Here is a 13,387-nt window from a genome sequence, read left to right as displayed (position 1 = left end):
ATGGGATTATTTTTTGTTTCCAGCTCTCAAACAACTTTGAAAATATACACTGAACTGGCTCCCTGCCTCTGATGATTTAATTTGTTTGGATTATATCTTCAATCTTCTACCATTAATAATTTTTTTTGATTCCTTTAAGCTAAACAATTTTAGAATTTTCTGTCATGCTGTATGCTTGACTCAGGCTGGAGTGACACTCAATAGTTCCTCAGAAAATATGGTAGTAGAAACAATGACAGTATTAATTTTTGTTTTTTGTTAAAAGTTTAGGATATTTATTTGTACATCATGGTTGAGGTTTAAAAGATATGTATATACATATACACTCACATATATATTTAATGTGTATTGCCTGAATGTATGTTTGTATACTACAGGTCTTCCTGACAGTGCCAGAGGCCAGAAGGCTTTGGGTCCCTTGGAACTGGAGTCACAGAGGGTTATAAGCCACCATGTGGGTGCTGGAAGCCAAACCAGGGCACTCTGTAAGAAAAGTATGGGGCCTTAACCACTGAGTCATCTCTCCAGTCCCTAAAAAGGCCTTGACTTACCTTTATTCTGTATCCAGACTCAACTGAAAGCTAAGCAGGGAAGGCAGATGTTATACTTGCTGACAGCACTGAGGCATTTTTGAGTTTGACTTTGTTCAGTGATGATTTCTGCACCTCTTCTATGAAACGACCTTATTTGATAAGTAAAAATGTTAGTATGGCTATGTCTCCTCCCTTCACTTTTCAGGATTATGGTCAATTCATGTGTTCTTATCAATGACCCAGGAAAAGCAGAGAACTTAACACACAAGCAGCTTCAAATCTCATTAACATAGACACCTGATGAGTGCCAAGAGAAGATTCAGGGATAGTTTAAACCATTCTTCTCAAAGTCACTTGATTTTCTGTATTCAGCTTTTTATCATGCTATTAATACCCTAGAGACTTTATTTTTTCCATAAATGTCTGAGTCATGTTGATTTTCTTGTCCTTTTCTTCCATAGCCATGTGTCACCTCCATAATATTTTAATTGCCTCACAAATTAAGATTTCCTACAAATGTAGAAGAATATAATTATCAAAATGTCATGAAATGAAAAACAAAAACCAACGATGCCTTTGAAAATATCAGGAGATACATTTTATTAAAATTCTGAAAATTTTTATTAATTACTTCTCTTGATATTTACAATTTTGAGACATATGTGAACAGAAGCCCATGGATTGACAAAATCAAGTTGTTTTCCTGCTCCCTTTCTATGTTGGATCACTCTCACTCTGGCATTAGGTCCCACACTTCCTGCCTAATATGTTCAGTGGTTCTTGAGTGACAACTCTTCCTGAATGCTGTCCATATAAATATTAATGCATTCTTTTGTCACCATGTTTTCAGAGTTACCACAGAACATCTAAGAAGATAATATTTTGATTTGAAACCTAACTCTAGTTGTGTTGTAAGTAAAACAGTACTTCATTACCCTGAATTCTTTTCATCTGTAAGAAACAACATGTACTATTTCTGTCATAGTACAGTGCTAATGTTATACTTTCTGTCTCCAACACACACACACTGGAATGGGTACTACATCCATTTTAAGTGCCTAGTGCCTTAGCTACTGGCATATATTAATTGTCACACTAATTTCAAATATTCATCACAATTAATTACACAAAAAGTGTGAAAATAGCATCTGCCATTGTTTGTTTTTCTTGATGAAAAGTAATACCCATCAGAAAAAGCCGCTGTTCCTTCACACAAGAACATCAATCAATACCCACCCGGCCAAGCAAAAAGGCAGTGAAACTGAAAAATGTGGATGATTCATAGAAGATATGAGGTAAGCAATCTTTTTGTCCAAAATAAAATTAGTATTAGCAGAGTCCACATCTTTTTTTAAAAAATTACATATTTGTTTTAAAAAGCAAGAGATTTCATAACATTTTTTTCAAGTATATCATGTACTGAGCCTATTTACTCCTCATTGCTCTCTTCTGTGTCATCTGTCCTTTGTAACTAATTCACCTATTCATCCAAAATAGCCACATTCTGTTTCTATGTCATAGATGTGTGTGTGTGTGTGTGTGTGTGTGTGTGTGTGTGTGTGTGCAGATAATTTCAACTTATGAAAAGCTTGTTTAGTATTTAAAATGTTGGAACTGATTTTTTTTTTCAAAATCAAGAGTCCAGTTAGTATAAAGCTCATGAGAAAAATCAACCCAAGAGTTCAGTAATTAAAAGTGCAAGTGCAGGGATGTGTTATTGGTTATTTTTTCTATTCTTTTGCTCTTTGGCCTTTAGTGTTTTGGGGGCCCACCACCCAGCTCACAGATAAATCACACAAAGAGGTTTATTCTTAATTATAAATGCCTGGTCTTAGCTTGGCTTGTTTCTTGCCAGCTTTTCTTTACTTGAAATTATTCCTTTTGCCTCTGGGCTTTTTCCTTTTCTTATTCTGTATATCTTACTTTCACTCTTACTCTGTGGCTGACTATGTGGCTGGGTGGCTGGCCCCTAGCATTCTTCTCTTCTCAATCCTTTGCTCTTTTTCTCCCAGATTTCTCCTTTTATTTTTTCTCTCTGCCTACCAGTTCTACCTGTCCTTTCTCCTGCCTTGCTATTGGCCATTCAGCTCTTATTAAATCATCAGGTATTTAGACAGGCAAAGTAACACAGCTTCACAGAGTTAAACAAATGCAACATAAAAGAATGCAACGCATCTTTGCATCATTAAACAAATGTTCCACAGCATAAACAAATGTAACATATCTTAAAATAATATTCTACAACAGGGATGTGCTGTAGAAATATTTTCATGTGTAAGAGAACTTGTTCTTGCAGAGGATCCAGGTTTGATTTCCAGAACCCACATAGTGCCTCACAACTACCTGTAACTCCAGTTTCAGGGGATCTGATGTCCAATTCTGGACATAGGCATTCATAGGCACCATGAATTCACATGGCATACAGACATATATATGAACAAAACACAGCAACACATAAAATAATTTTTTAAAAATATAGAATGCATGTATGCATTAATATACATTTGTTCAGTAAATAAAATGCTACCTTTGTGAATATTTGCAGAGCTGACCGTTTGGCAGAAGACAACCCCATGATGTTGTCTTCCCTGGGGAAGACCACTGCTCTTATTCGCAGAATTCCTCAGTTATCTACAGTTCTTTGTGTAGGGTTGGGTCTTCATAGATTTTTACCTATATGCATGCAATAATAATTAGCAAAAAGGAAGCTATGAATTTGAAGGAGAGCAAGGAGAAGGGGTATATAGGAATATATATAGGGAGAAATGTGAAGAGAGACATGTTTTATTATATTATAATCTAAAAAATGAAAGAAAATAAGTGCCTTTTAAAAAAAGGGGACTTAAAAGTTGAATTTGAAATGGTTGGTCATGAAGTGGAAGGAAGAAATGTAATTGAATTAGAATCTCAAAAAAATAAAATATAACTGCCTTTAATAAATGCAAAGAATTACCTTAAATGAATAAATATAACTAATTATCTGAATTATAAAATGTAATTTATGGGCTTACTAGATGTCTCAATCAGTAAGTCATCTGTCTCAGAAGCATGAGGACCTGGGTTTGGATTGCAGAAACCCACATAAGAGGTCAAGCATGGTGCTGTGTGCCATGATCCAGCAATAGCTCAATGAGGGGCTAAGGCAGGAGGACTCCTGGGAGCTAAGTTGGCCTAGCCTACTTAAAGAACTTTCAGATTATGGAGTAGACCCTGTCTCAGAAAGTAACACCTGACATGCTAAGACATCTTCATCTTACAGCATACATAAACACACCAAAAATAAATGAATCAATAAAAAGAATGTGTCTAATAAAAATTTCTCTACACTTACACTTTATGTGATTACAAAATTCGGGAGACACTGTAATACCACATTTGGTTTTGCGACTATTCCAATAGCAATTAGACTGACAGAATGTCAATATAAATTGTAGCAGGAATCTTAAAAGTTCTTATTGATAAAATCAAACCCGAGACCAGTTATTGGGGTCCATGCTGGTAGATCAGAGAGACAGAACAAGCCACAGCTATCTCACCTTGCCAGTTCCTCAGCTGGTCCTGTTTCCTCAGACTGGAAACTTCTGTGTCCTCATCCCAATGGCTCTCAGCTGAACTGCTGCTAGAAGCCTGAATGCTTAACCAGCCAAATGCTTAACCAGCCAGATTCTTCTAGTTTCTGGTCCTCACGCCTTATATATCTTTTTGCTTTCTACCACCACTCCCTGGGATTAAAGGCTGGCTTTCTGGGATTAAAGGCGTGTGTCACCATGCTTGGCTATTTCCAATGTGGCCTTGAACTCACAGAGATCCAGAGGGATTTCTATCTCTGGAATGCTAGGATTAAAGGTGTGAGTGCCACCATTTTCTAGCCTTTGTATCTAGTGGCTGTCTGTTCTCTGACCCCAGATAAATTTATTAGAGTACACAATATTTTGGGGAACACAATACCACCACATTTCCTCTCTTTTTGTCTAAAATTAAAAAAGCTTATAACTAATACAAGAAAAACTATCTTCAATAAGTATATGCAATATACAGTCAAGATTACATTAACAATGTCTAGTCCATTAACATTTGACAGATCAAGACAAAAAACTCCATTATATATATTAACAATGTCCAGTCCAGTAACATCTGATAAACTCAGACCAAAAAATTTTCATTACTTATCTTATTTAAAACAAGTAGTTCCTTTTTAAAAGTAGATTCCATAATCTCCCTTTTTATCTTATCATATCCATATTTTCTCTTTTTTCTTTTCATAATAGATTCATTAGTCTACCTTTTGTCATTTTTATATCTTCCCCTCTTTCTTCAGTGTAGATTCAGTGATCTACCTATTTATCCTATTATTTCTTTATCTTTTTTCTCAGAGTAGATTCGATGATCTATCTCATATCTATATTCTCTTTTTCTTTTTGCTTTCTAGGGGTGACGATATCTTTAGGGAATCTTGAAAAGAAAATTTTGGGGTTAATCATCAAGTCCTGTATCGTTTGTCCAGTCTCTGGATAATAGGAAAGTTCAGGGCTTGTTTCAAGTCCTTGTTTGAGTAGTCTGTCAGGCTGGATCATCTCAACTAGTCCTCTCAAAATTGTTCTGACCAGTTTGTAGTCCAAAGTCAATTTTTCCATGGTGTTAATCGGCTTAATGGCTTTATCATAGTCCATGTGGAATCATCATTGTAGGATCCCGTCATCTTTTTGAAGATTTCAAAGTCACTGTTAGGCATGGTCATGGTTTCCTGCAGACTTTTTTTTTTTTTTTTTTTTTTTTTTTTTTTTTTTTTTTTTGTGCCTCCTCTGTGGTTTGGAGCAATCAGTCTGATAAATGTCTGTCTCTCGGAACCATGAACATTCTTCCCTAGAACAGAAAATCTTCACAACAATTTTTCCCCACCATTTGTCTTGCCAAACTTTTCCAAACTGACCTTTGCTGATGCTTTCTTGTAATACGATGGTCCTGGCAATTCTTCTCTGAACCAGCAGCAGTAAACCCTTCGTCCCTGGTAGCAGCAGCATCGCAGTCACCAACAGGATGAGAAGGAGCTGGCAACGTGGAGCAGTAGCCACTGCTTCCATGGTCCCACCACTGTTTGTGGTTCAGTCCGGGCCAAAGCTTCTCCCAAGCCTCCTAGGCCGGCTCAAACTCAGGATCCTACTGCCTCTGTCTCCTTCAGCAAATCCTACCGGTGTGCACCACCACAACCCGCTGAGTGTAATGTGGGCCTGAGCTGGGGCTCACAAGGCCACAGGCAAACAGCTTTTTCATGAATTCGTAACACGAACGTTGGGCGCCAATAAACACCATAGGAAGAATTTTTATCAACTTTGACAAATGTTTTTGTTTATTTTTACATATTTAATATATCTATATAATTAATTTACATATATTTAGTGATTTTTTTCATATAGGTCCTGAACTTTATTTTATTTTATTTTATTTTATTTAGAGAGAGAGAGTTTAATTTGGCTTATAGTTCCAGAGAGATGGATTCCATCATGGCTGGGAAGGCACAGCATTCAGGAAGGAGAGTGATTTCATTTCATCTAACTCAGGAAGAGAGAGAGGGAACAGAGAATGGGACCAGCCTATGCACCCTCAAAACCCTCCCCAAGTGACATGCTTCCTCTGGTGAGACTCCCCTTCCTGGAGGTTCTATAATGTTTTCAAGCAGCTCAACCAACTGGGGACCATGTGTTCAAACACAAAAGCCACTGAGGCAAATTCCATATTCTAACCATCACAGTGATTATGTCCTTGCTTAGCACTGCATTCTTTGTAGTGTGAATAGCTTCATTTTCATACTTAGCATTAAAGAAAGAAGAGTCTAGAGCCATGTCTGTGCAGAATACAGGGGGAGGGGAGGAATAAGCATCAGGAACTTTAAAACAGTGGTTTAGCCCTGAACTTTGAGTCATACACATGCAAGAGATATGTGTGTATGTCCTGCCTCTGGTTTTTAAAAGTGTTTTTAAAGTCTATATAAAAAGCAAACAGCAAAAGAAATATGAAAAATGATAATTACCATTACTAGAATGGATAAGATCTTTGTTAACTCTGGTTATTCATCAAATTCAATGAGCTGATGTTTTCCTGAAAGGTGAAAACAAGTGGATATGGAAAAGCAATTTTTTTTTGTCAGGTGATAGTGACACTTGCCTATAATCCTAGTACTTGGGAGGCAGAGGCAGGTGGATCTCTGTGACTTCAGCCTGATCTACAGAACTAGTTCCAGGACAGCCAGGGCTACACAAAGAAACCATATCTCAAAGAAATGAAAAAAAAAAAGCAATTTTTGTTCAATATATTTATAACCCACCCAATAATATATTTCATTAGTTTATCTAGCATATTTACTCTGAATTCATATCCCATTCACTCATTAGAATAAGTCTTTTAAAATATTGTCAAATTTAACAAATACTTTTGCAGACTGGAGAGGCAGTCTCCAGTCTCCAGCAGTTAAGAGGGCATACTTGGCTTACATAGGATATGAGTTAATTCCCAGCACCTATACTGAGTATCTCACAACTTCCTGTAACTCCAGCTCAAGGACATCTGATGCCATCTTTTGGCCTTCATGAGCACCAGAAACACACACACACACACACACACATTTTAAAAATTAATCTGTCTCAATAATGCAGTCATGTTGACTTTGTTTTACACTTTGTTTTACGTAAAAGCATAAATTGAAAGGATATCATGTAGGGAATGTAGAAATTGTTCAGTGGTTAATGCTAGCTGCTCTTTCAGAGAACCCAGGTTTGAGTCTCAACACCTATGTGGCTTTTAAAAAGCCATCTTTAGACAGCTATAGATGATATAGACAGATGTATGTATGTATATGATATATAAATGTATATCTTAATCATGAAAGTCATAAAATAGAATAAATACATAGCAAATAAAAAGCCATCTTGCCCCCAGCCCACCCCTGATTCCCATCTCCTCCAGGGCAAAGACTCCCCTGAAAATTGAGTTCAACTTTGTGGGGGTTGGGTAGATCAAGGGAATCTGTGGCTGATATGTAAAATTAAATTAAATTATAAAGTAAAATAAAAAAATCAAGAAAGAAAAAAATAAAAAAGCCATCTTTTCAAAAGAAGATTTTAGGTTAAAACAGACATTAACTGAAGTAATCTCCTTGGTTTTTACTTTTAGGTGCATTTCTAGTCATTGATATTCTAGCCTGTTCCTCTTTGTATGACTTGTGGAGCTTCTCTGACTTGTAGATGATCAGTGACATCTGAATCCATTATCTTTTGCTCCATTCTGGCTACTTTTTAAAAAATCCATCTCTCATAGTTACATACTGACAAAGTTTCCCCTCCCTCTACTCCTCCCAGTTCTCCCCACCTCCGCTCTCCCCCAAGACCACTTCTCCATTTCCCTTAAGAAAAGAGGAGGCCTCCCAGGGATATCAACTGAAGACTCTGTAACAAGTTACAAAAAGACTAGGCACATAGCTCATATCAAGGCTGGACAAGGAAATGAGTTGGGAGAAAAGTGTCCCAAGAGCAGGCAAAAGAGTTAGAGACTGCCCCAACTCCCATTGTTGGGAGTCCCACAAGAATACCAAGCTAACAGTCATAACATATACAGAGAAGACCTGGCATAGACCTATGAAGGACTGGTGCCTGCTGCTTCAGTCTCCGTGAGCCTCTATGATCTCTGCTTAGTTGATTCTGTGGGCCATGTTCTTGTGGGGTCCTCAACCCCTCTCATTCCTATAATCCTTCTTCCCCCTCTTCTGCAGAGTCCTCCAGTCATGTTTGTTTCTTTCCTAGGTCTCTGGGCTATCTCTCCTCTGGTTCCTGGCTGCCAACCAGGCAGTGTCAGGCATGTGTTTCCTCTTGAGACATGCAACTCAAGTTGGACCAGTCATTAGTTGGCCACTCCTACAAGTTCCACTCCACCATTACCCAAGCAAACCTAGGAGGCAGGACAAATTGGAGGCCAAAGGTTTTGGGACTGGGTTGATCTCCCAGTCAAATCACTAGAAGACTGCCTGGTTACATAAGATGGCCAGTTCAGTTCTATATCCTCCATTACTAGGAGTATTCACTAGTGTTACCCTTGCATATTCCAAGGAGTTTCCACTGCACTAGGTTTAGACAAGTTTCAGTCATCTCCCCCAGTACTCTCACTCTCTCTTTACCTTACATGCATGCACACACACACACACACACACACACACACACACACTTGATCCCTCCTATTCCCATCCCTACCCACCCCTAGTCCATCCACAAAAATGTATTCTATTTCCTTTTCCAGGGAGATTTATGTGACCCTCACTGACTCCTCATTACTTTGCCTCTCTGGGTCTGTGTGCATGCTTTAATCCCAGCACTCAGGAGAAAGAGACCAGCCTGGTCTCCTGGATAGCCAAAGCTACACAAAGAAACCATGTCTCAATAAAAACAAAATGAAACAAAACACTACCATTCTGGCTTCTAATGTACCTGACTATTGTTTGTCCTGCTGTCACCCATCATGACAGGAACATCTCAAAATCATGTGTCTTTTGGCTAGATAGTCTTCCTGGCATTCCTAGTCACCCATATCCACCAAAGTCTTCATAGGGTTGATAGGTTAAGGAGTCTACTATGTGGAGTTAACTCTGTGGCATATCATTTCAGGTATAAGCTCATAACTATTCTCTTCCTCATATATGAAATTTGAAATTTGCAAACAGAGCACCATCAATGACAGATGCACAATTATGAACTTTTAAAATAACCTGAATCTGAAAATCACTTTGCTGTGATTACCCAACAAGTTGATACATGGCCAATGCATGCATTAGGTTACTTTGGGATATTTTGTCCTTAGACTAATTCTACTATTGAAGCCTCCTAGAAACATATATGCATTTTATTGGTGGTGAGACTTTATGGGAGTATCTTCTAACATTACTAGGAGACACAATCTCACGGCAAGCCCCATAATTCTCTGGACCTTATAATCTCTCTACCCCCTCTTCTATAATGGACTCTGAACCTTAGATACAAGACGTTTTGTTTGTTTGTTTGTTTGTTTGTTTGTTTGTTTTTGATAATGTGTCCATTTTGGACTAGGCTCTACAACTCTGCACATTGATTGGTTATGATTTTCTGTAATCACCACTGTCTGTTTCAAGGCCTCAATCCAACATAAAGAACCACAATCAACTAAGAAATGCTTAGGGCAGGAGAAATACTTTTCACCAGTGAATAGTTAGTTATCCAATACATAGTGGTCAGCACTGAAAACATGCTTTCAAGTAACATTATACAGACTGAGCATGTTATAGTTAGGAATATATATATGTACATGTATTTGTATATGTATATGTGTGTGTGTGTGTGTGTGTGTGTGTGTGTGTGTGTGTGTGTGTGTAATAACAACTAATGAAAAAAACAGCCACGAATTGAAAAAAAAGCATGTAATAATATACAGGATGATTTGGAGGGAGGAAAGGGAAAAGGAGAAATGATATAATTATATTGTAGTCCCAAAACTAAGAGAAAGAATACACACATTATATTATGCACATACAATATTATATATATATACATATTTATCTATATGTAAATATATTGTACATATGCATACACATAACAAGAGTTAAAGTGGAATTGCCCTGTAACACTCCTACTAGACACCAGAGGCTAACAAATAAAATCCCAGTGACAGGATTGGGGTATTTCTTTTGTAGTTATTGGCCAGTGAGATCCCATAAACCTCCAACCAGTACAGACTATTGCTATTGCTTTAGTTACCTTTTAAAACTTGAGGATAAGATCTTACTGAAGAAGATACCACATTCTTGAGTCACAGAACCAAGTTGATATTCACCTGGAGGCATCAACCATGCTTTGCTTTTCCTTTCCTACACATTAGTATGTTTGTGATAATGGAATAGTCTATATATTTAAAATTTTTCCTTTCTATAATTGCAGCTAGAGTTTTCCTGCCTTACCCACAGTCAGGCAAATCATTGTCACCCTCCAGTCCCACAGCCACTAAGACCCAAACAAGTAAACAGAGACTTATATTGCTTACAAACTGTATGGCTGTGGCAGGTTTCTTGCTAACTGTCCTTATAGCTTAAATTAATCCATTTCCATAAATCTATACCTTGCCATGTGGCTTGTGGCTTACCGGCATCTTCACATGCTACTTGTCCTGGCGGCAGCTGGCAGTGACTCTGACTCAGCCTTCCACTTCCCAGAATTCTTCTCCTCCTTGTCCCGCTTATACTTCCTCCTGCCTGACTACTGCCCAATCAGTGTTTTATTTACTAACCAATCAGAGCAACACATTTGCCATACAGAACATCCCACAGCAATAATAATCTATATCTTTTAAGTGTCAAGCACTAATGGTGAATGAAATTCAGGTGCGGAAGACTATCTTAGTTATAGGAACTGTATATTATTACTCTAAAAGAACAATAGCAATGCATAATAAAGCATATTATTTAAAGTCTGGTCCATAAATTCCAGAGTTTTAATCAGATTTTAATTATATGTGTGGAGGAAATAGTCTATTAACCAGTAATTCCTTGAAATTATAAATATATCCTTGTATAAATGGTTCATTTTTATATACCAAACATATTATTATTTGAGCCAATTTTAAATAAACTATCACATTTATTTACTAATTTAATGTGTATTCATTAAACACTAATTGCATATATAAATTTTAATGCATATCTCTACAGAGGATATCAAGATAAAATTGACATTAATTCTATTTTCATAACATTTATAGAGAATTAAAACAAGTAGGAAATTACAGAAGGGCAAAAACACTACCAAATGGAGAAAAACACTAGAGAAACTCAGGAGACAAACATCACAATTCTTTGTGACGGGTTGATGAATGGGGTAATGAAAAGATTTTCTGATCTTAAAAAAATATTGGGAGATAGATAAATCTTTAAATTGGCCCTTATGTTAGCCTAGATACCAAAACCAATCCACATTTTTTATTTATTTATTTGAAGAGACTCCAAACATTTAATGATAAATTTAAATTATTTTTTATGAAATATTTGCAGTGAGGAATGTGTTTATACCTGTATATAATACAAATCAAATTTACTTTAAGAAGAGCATGCTTATTTTTTCCTTTTATTTTATTTTACAATACCATTCAGTTCTACATAAATTAAGTCATAAATTAAGATTCTTACACATGGAGATGTTTCAAGTGTAAATAACTATAAAGGGAGCCTTACTGATTTCCCCTGACAATTCCTTGATTAATACTTAGGGATATCTTTGTCCCCAAGGTTAATTGCTCAGATATAAATTCTCCCACCTTTGGTGACAATCAGAAACCATTGTCTCTCCATAGGTAAGTCTGATTGTCCAGATGATCAAAAACTCGGAGGAGATAGTATTTGATTTCTTATTATTTTCCTTTTCTAAACATAAATAGAATGGCTAGTGACCTTAAGAATTTTTATAATGAAATGAAACTGTAGGCAGACAGACCCTGATTCTCCCATGCAGAAGGAAGCTGAGCTGACAACTGATGGATGATAAACATGTTCTGTAACCATCCTTGCTGTAGTCCAGGTTTAGAGCCCTTTTCTGTGCTGAGTTCTAGTTCCTCGGTGTGGTAGTTTTTGTACTGACATTTTAGCTACTCAAAAATCAGAATCATAGAATCTGGCAAAAGAAAGTATATTCCCACTCCACATGCATTTAATTATTTTGTAACTTTCTATTAAGAAAGGAGGTGTTAAGAGAGTTGGGTAAAACTGAGGAGAGAAATGGTGAAAACGTTTCCTTCCTCATTGCAAAAAGCTCTTCTCATGTTGGCTTATGCTGAAACATGATGACATGGTTGAACCCAGGATCTTCTAGACAAGTGAACAATGTTTTGACCAAATACATGCTCATAGCCCAGGCTTGTAAAAAATTGGTAGCATCTTTTTGCCACATTCTCCTCAGTGCTGATATTGCAGGTCTAAACTATCAAACAAGGCTTGTTTGTCACCCTTCTTAACACTCGTACAGATCTCACCCTTTAAGCTGAATCACCTACTTTTGTTAAAATTCTCAAGAACATATTCTCTGAAGGTGGGAGTTGGCCTGGGATGCTACCACCCTGACATTATGCACAGAGATTTAATTCGTATACCAAAGCATAACTGGAGTGTTTTTTAATGAAACTGGAATAATTCATGCATTTAATTATTACATTTTATTGGAATATCACTATCTATTACATTTTCCCATTTACCTCTACTCATCTTATAATGAAGAAATCACACTGAATGAAGAGAGTGTCTTAATAGTGTTATTTATTCATGTCCTGAAGGCCCACGCCAAAGTATATCAAAAGGATTCTCTGTTCAAACGTTCTAGAGGCAACAGAATACTGTGGGATTTGTTTACGTTTTTATTTTTTTATTTCTGAATTCAGGGAGAAAAATTTTATGATATACATTGATACAATGATAAACATTGATGACAGAAATTTTATATTAGGGGAGATTATTCTATCATTTAATGGTGTATTAAAATACACTAAAAAGAGAAACCATAAACTTCCAGAATAAAGGCACCTAATGTTATCAACCAAAACTGTATTCATTCAAATGGGTTATCTCAACTATGAAAGGCGATTTTTGATCCATTCTTATGTAACACAATCACATAGAAACTTGCTAAGAATCTCATTCTTTGTTGGCATCCACCATGGATGGGGCTAGGACTCAGCTCTAGACTTACCTTCTGGTTGATAACCACGGGTCTAAATGTGAATATATGATTTTATTGAAACAAGAGAGTAGTTATGGTTGAAAAGATGTATACTCTGTCTTTCCCCCTGAACTTCTGGAATGT

Source organism: Peromyscus maniculatus, chromosome 4, assembly GCF_049852395.1.
Source record: "Peromyscus maniculatus bairdii isolate BWxNUB_F1_BW_parent chromosome 4, HU_Pman_BW_mat_3.1, whole genome shotgun sequence".
In the NCBI taxonomy this organism is placed as follows: domain Eukaryota; kingdom Metazoa; phylum Chordata; class Mammalia; order Rodentia; family Cricetidae; genus Peromyscus; species Peromyscus maniculatus.
The sequence above is the reverse complement of the archived record's forward strand: the minus strand, read 5'-3'. Positions refer to the sequence as shown.